This window comes from Saccoglossus kowalevskii, chromosome 18 (assembly GCF_978046115.1).
Source record: "Saccoglossus kowalevskii chromosome 18, keSacKowa6.1, whole genome shotgun sequence".
Classification (NCBI taxonomy): Eukaryota; Metazoa; Hemichordata; class Enteropneusta; family Harrimaniidae; genus Saccoglossus; species Saccoglossus kowalevskii.
This window is the reverse complement of record NC_140658.1, coordinates 2,980,501-2,986,769: the sequence shown is the minus strand read 5'-3', so window position 1 is coordinate 2,986,769 and position 6,269 is coordinate 2,980,501.

The window sequence follows — 6,269 nt, the reverse complement described above, 5'->3', positions numbered from 1 at the left end:
ACAAAAATGGCTGTCTTTAAAATCACATCTCCAATAGAAACTCTAGATGTGAACAAAAATGGCTGTCTTTAAAATCACATCTCCAATAGAAACTCTAGATGTGAACAAAAATGGCTGTCTTTAAAATCACATCTCCAATAGAAACTCTAGATGTGAACAAAAATGGCTGTCTTTAAAATCACATCTCCAATAGAAACTCTAGATGTGAACAAAAATGGCTGTCTTTAAAATCACATCTCCAATAGAAGCTCTAGATGTGAACAAAAATGGCTGTCTTTAAAATCACATCTCCAATAGAAACTCTAGATGTGAACAAAAATGGCTGTCTTTAAAATCACATCTCCAATAGAAGCGCATATAAACCAAAAATATGTGTTGTATTCTGTACCATGTAATATATATATTTTCTTAATACAAACACATCTGTTATGTATACATATGTGCATGCAATTGTTAATTTGCCAATGACTAGAATGTAAGCTTATCATTACATAGCATGTCTAAGAGACTACCAAGATACTGTACATACTTATTGGCTTTGGATACAAGTTGTCATTCAATTATGTTTTTAAATACAAGGAGTTGGTATCTTTGTTTTTTATAAAATATTTTGAATGGAATTTTAGTTTGTATATATTTTTGAAATGATAAAATGTTTGTCAGTTTTAGATTTTATGTTATATAAAAGTAAGGACATCTATTTTCTATTTTCAGTCTTTTTCAATTTTCTGTTTTGCTGAAGTTTTGAAACAGGAACTTGCAGTTTCACCATCTCTACATCTGTACCTTTAGGTGTATGGACCAATTATGTTAACTTGTACATTTATTACATAATCCAATTTAAGATGTTAGAGTGTTGGTCATTTTGTTTTAAACAATGCTGTTCTAGAGCTGCAGCTGACATGTCTTGACCAATCACATTCCAACACATGTCAAACATTTGCACATGCATTGTCTTGTGATAGATTTTTGAGTTAAAAATGCTTCAAAATCTATCATACCATTCTGGAACCAAATCAGTTCTTGCATGAACAGATTCATTCAATCTTGGTACATGAGTTGAACGTAAAGGGACTGAGATGTATGTCTTTATCATTTTTCAGATAACTGACTTTGTTTCTCAGCATGTAACACAAGTAAGTTTCCAAATGATGATTTAAATGTTTGTTTTTTTAATTATTCAAATTTTGATGTGAAGCATTTTCAATAGAATGATCACCTGTGGTTTTTAAATTCATTCTTTTTATATGACAACTATTGTACTTCCTATGTTGTGTTGAACATGTTCGGAAAGCAGGGTTGGAAACCTTGCATGACAGGATTTTTACTGTACATGTATATGTTAGAAGAAATAGTTCAGCAGATAATACAACTTTACATTGAATGGCAGAAAGCTTTCCCTTAGTTTATTAAAATGTTTAAAAACAGATCCTCAGCTATTGTTCAAATTCAAATATTTAATAGTGATTTAAAAGCTCAATGTTGTCCATGCCCATAAATATTCAAGCATGCTTCATGTGATTCAAAATGAAACACTTGCTAAATAGATTATATGTTGAACTATATCTAAATAATCTGCCATGTCACAGCTTTTTTGATTTATAAAACGTTTACAATTCCCAGGTTTCTGTCATTCACTGTAAAACGGTTTCCACATCCTATATTTTTAGCCATAGTATTTTGTCTATACAATATTGGTATTTAGTTTTACTGACTCAGATATTTTAGACATTCAAGCAACTTAGCATGATTAGAAACTACATTGAAGTTTATTTTGTAGACTCCATATTACTACTCTCTTTACAGATTACCCATGGATGTGATTTAATCTGTAAATATTTAAATAAATAACAATTGGAAACTCAACAGTTGAAACCTGAATTAAACGTCACTAGTGTGGATGAATATATTATTTCAAAATAATCTTTGTAAAGGGTGATACAACAGAATGTCCAATTGTGAATCACAATCTTGAATGTCAATGGGCAATCCACAGAAATAAAAGTTCTTTCTGCAATTTAATCCTACCATATAATAACTACTGTACATATATTTCTGTATTTTTTTGTACACAAGACATTGTTTTGCCATTCACAAGTGTTTTTTGTCAACTTGTCAGACTAATTTTGAATTTTAGAAGGGGTGAAGTTTTAGCAAATCTGAACTCAAATATAAAAATCATGTGAAAGTGGGGGATTGGGTGCTGTTGAGTATAGTGTATTTATAAATTTTTACAAAAATTACAGATAACAGTATGCATTGGTAATGAGTCTACTTTATGAATATTAGGTTTTAACACTGCCAAAATAAAGTGTTGTTTTAATGTTATGTGGATGCTCAGTGTAGAAATGCAATATTTTTTTTTTAATCCTGCCAACTGTTGAAACTTCTTTTTTTTTATGATTTTAATCCTGCCAAAAAGTTATTTTTATTTATTTTTTAAATATAGGAAGTTATGCAAGATTTTTTTTTTCACCAAATATGCTGTTCATGAGTATTTAATGATGCCAGTATTTTTTCGTAGATATTAAATCTTTGCAAATACATTTACTTTTTATTTAGTGCTGTGAATTTGTTGGGTGAATTATGCCTATATGTGTCGTCAATCACTCGTTTCCTTGTTTGTCAGGTTACATGCAATATATATAAAGTTCACAAACTGAAGACACTCGGCTTTCAGAAAATTTGATTCAGTCATAATATTAAATGAGCATAGAATAGCAACATGTCTATTTCAGAAAATTTGATTCAGTCATAATATTAAATGAACATAGAATAGCAACATGTCTATTTCAGAAAAATTGCAAAGAAACATGAATACAAAATTTGTATTATGGCCCAGATATCTGAGACAACTAAAGTTATAAATGAATTATCTACCGAGAAACAAATGTATTTCACGATATTAATATTCAAACATTATATGGCCAATATCATAACATATTCACTTACAGATTTGATTCTGAAGACAGCATTTCACAATTGAAATCCAGCATTTTATTATATTTTATTTTATTATTGCATATAACATTAGCGCGTAACGAAGTTGTGGTAAGAGTGGTATAAACAAGGATCAGTGATTACTTGAAATTGATACCAGGAGGGGGGGGGGCTAAAAGAAAAATATATAACAATTTATTATTTAATAATTTATTAAAATACATAAGTTTGTCCAACTCTCTGTGGTTTTGACTAAACGATTGGCTTTTGCATCTCGCTGACGCCGACTCGTGATCGCGTCCACTCTGGGCGAGTCTATATTGCATTAGGGGACATAGAATGCTTTTTACCCAGCCTGGTACATGTCTGGGTTCCTCTGAGTGATTTGAGCCTGGAATTAACCAGTCAGCTGGCGTACAAGTGATAAATGCGAACACTGCTTGAAACTCAAAAATGTAAATAGTCAAGTTGAGAAACATTTTCCTACAAATCAGGGAGAAAATAATAAACGTTCACATACAAAAGATCCGTTGGGGTAAAATTAAGATGACCGCTAAAGTCATTCGTCATTTTTACGTTTATACGAAGAAAATAGAACACTTTCCCTAGTATATTTGAAAGCGAAATCGCCACCCAACTGTAAAACCGTCGCCGATTAGCTCCTCAAGTATGAGGATCGTTCCCTACTGTTATATAGATTCGCCGTAAGTGGGCGTGATCACAAGACGGCGCCAGCGAGATTCGAAAGCCAACTGTTTAGCCAAAACCCAAGCAGTTATCCAATTCGCTAGCGAGTTTGCAAATTGGCTGCTCCAATACTTCTGAGACTTGCTGTAACAACTTCCGGAATTCAAATTTCCCAAGAGACACCCAACATTTTGCTTTGTTTTCGTCGATCAGTCCGTTATTAACATCCTTTCTGGGCACTGTAAAATACTTTTAAAGAAAACAAAAGTTCCATTAAATATGGTACCAGAACAAGTATTCAACAAGTATGATTTTAAATATTAAGTGAATGAACATAGAACATAGAATAGCAACATGTCTATTTCAGAAAAATTGCAAAGAAACATGAATACAAAATTTGTATTATGGCCCAGATATCTGAGACAACTAAAGTTATAAATGAATTATCTACCGAGAAACAAATGTATTTCACGATATTAATATTCAAACATTATATGGCCAATATCATAACATATTCACTTACAGATTTGATTCTGAAGACAGCATTTCACAATTGAAATCCAGCATTTTATTATATTTTATTTTATTATTGCATATAACATTAGCGCGTAACGAAGTTGTGGTAAGAGTGGTATAAACAAGGATCAGTGATTACTTGAAATTGATACCAGGAGGGGGGGGGGCTAAAAGAAAAATATATAACAATTTATTATTTAATAATTTATTAAAATACATAAGTTTGTCCAACTCTCTGTGGTTTTGACTAAACGATTGGCTTTTGCATCTCGCTGACGCCGACTCGTGATCGCGTCCACTCTGGGCGAGTCTATATTGCATTAGGGGACATAGAATGCTTTTTACCCAGCCTGGTACATGTCTGGGTTCCTCTGAGTGATTTGAGCCTGGAATTAACCAGTCAGCTGGCGTACAAGTGATAAATGCGAACACTGCTTGAAACTCAAAAATGTAAATAGTCAAGTTGAGAAACATTTTCCTACAAATCAGGGAGAAAATAATAAACGTTCACATACAAAAGATCCGTTGGGGTAAAATTAAGATGACCGCTAAAGTCATTCGTCATTTTTACGTTTATACGAAGAAAATAGAACACTTTCCCTAGTATATTTGAAAGCGAAATCGCCACCCAACTGTAAAACCGTCGCCGATTAGCTCCTCAAGTATGAGGATCGTTCCCTACTGTTATATAGATTCGCCGTAAGTGGGCGTGATCACAAGACGGCGCCAGCGAGATTCGAAAGCCAACTGTTTAGCCAAAACCCAAGCAGTTATCCAATTCGCTAGCGAGTTTGCAAATTGGCTGCTCCAATACTTCTGAGACTTGCTGTAACAACTTCCGGAATTCAAATTTCCCAAGAGACACCCAACATTTTGCTTTGTTTTCGTCGATCAGTCCGTTATTAACATCCTTTCTGGGCACTGTAAAATACTTTTAAAGAAAACAAAAGTTCCATTAAATATGGTACCAGAACAAGTATTCAACAAGTATGATTTTAAATATTAAGTGAATGACACCTGTTTCTCTTGGCGGATTCAAACGTTGCGTGTAGGTCATGTAAATATTTCACTGGTTGCTTAACGATTAAGTTTTCTGGAGAGTGCGCTACTGAGCTTGTGCTAAACAATTTTGTTTTTGACCAATCAGAATACATGTAGTCGTATCGCAAATATTTTTGCCTTGTCTTATAGTCAATAAACACATGGTGAAAATCTGATTTCAATGTCAAATCTGATTTCAATGTCAAATCTGATTTCAATGTCAAATCTGATTTCAATGTCAAATACTCCCAATATACTATTAATTGCAAACAGAAAATTATGTTTGATTGCCATTGTTAAATGTTTGATGCGTCTTTAATGCCAATATTATGTTATGAATTTAAGAATTGAGCGACGTTTTAGGGGTATCATTTATTTATTTTTATTTATTTAACACTTTATTTAAAGAGGGTAGGCCAATATACAATAAAGTAATTTTCATTGGGCCCTCTGTAGGGACAAAAAACACAATATACACACTATAGGCTTGAGCCATTTACAACAAATTTTTCACTAAGATAAATGTTGTAAGTTTTCTTTAAAATGCCTAAAGAGGCTGAATTTATGATATGGAATGGCAAGTTATTCCATAGGGTTACCCCTCTATACTGAAACGTCCTCTGACCCATGGATGTTTTCCATTTAGTAATGCGTAAATTATTTTTAAGAGAGGAACGTGTACTATACTTGTGGGTTTGAGAGATAGGACTGAACATTTCACTTATATATAAAGGCGCCAAGCCATTGGTTGCCATATACATTACGATACCTAGAAAATATGAAATTCTGTAATCGATAGGCAAGATACTATGTTTTTTGAACAGTTCAAACGACGATTGGCTAAAGTTGTCAGAGGAAATCACACAAACTGCCCTTTTCTGAAGCTTATACACCCGACATAAATTTGATTGACTTGTATTGCCCCATACTATACAGCAATAGTCCAATAACGACTGAATAAATGAAAAATACAATGTTCTAACGACGGAAATAGGTAAAAAGCTGCGAACTCTCATAAGAACACCAATTCTTTGGCTAAGCTTTTTACAACGCATATCAACATGATGATCCCATGATAGAGTTTT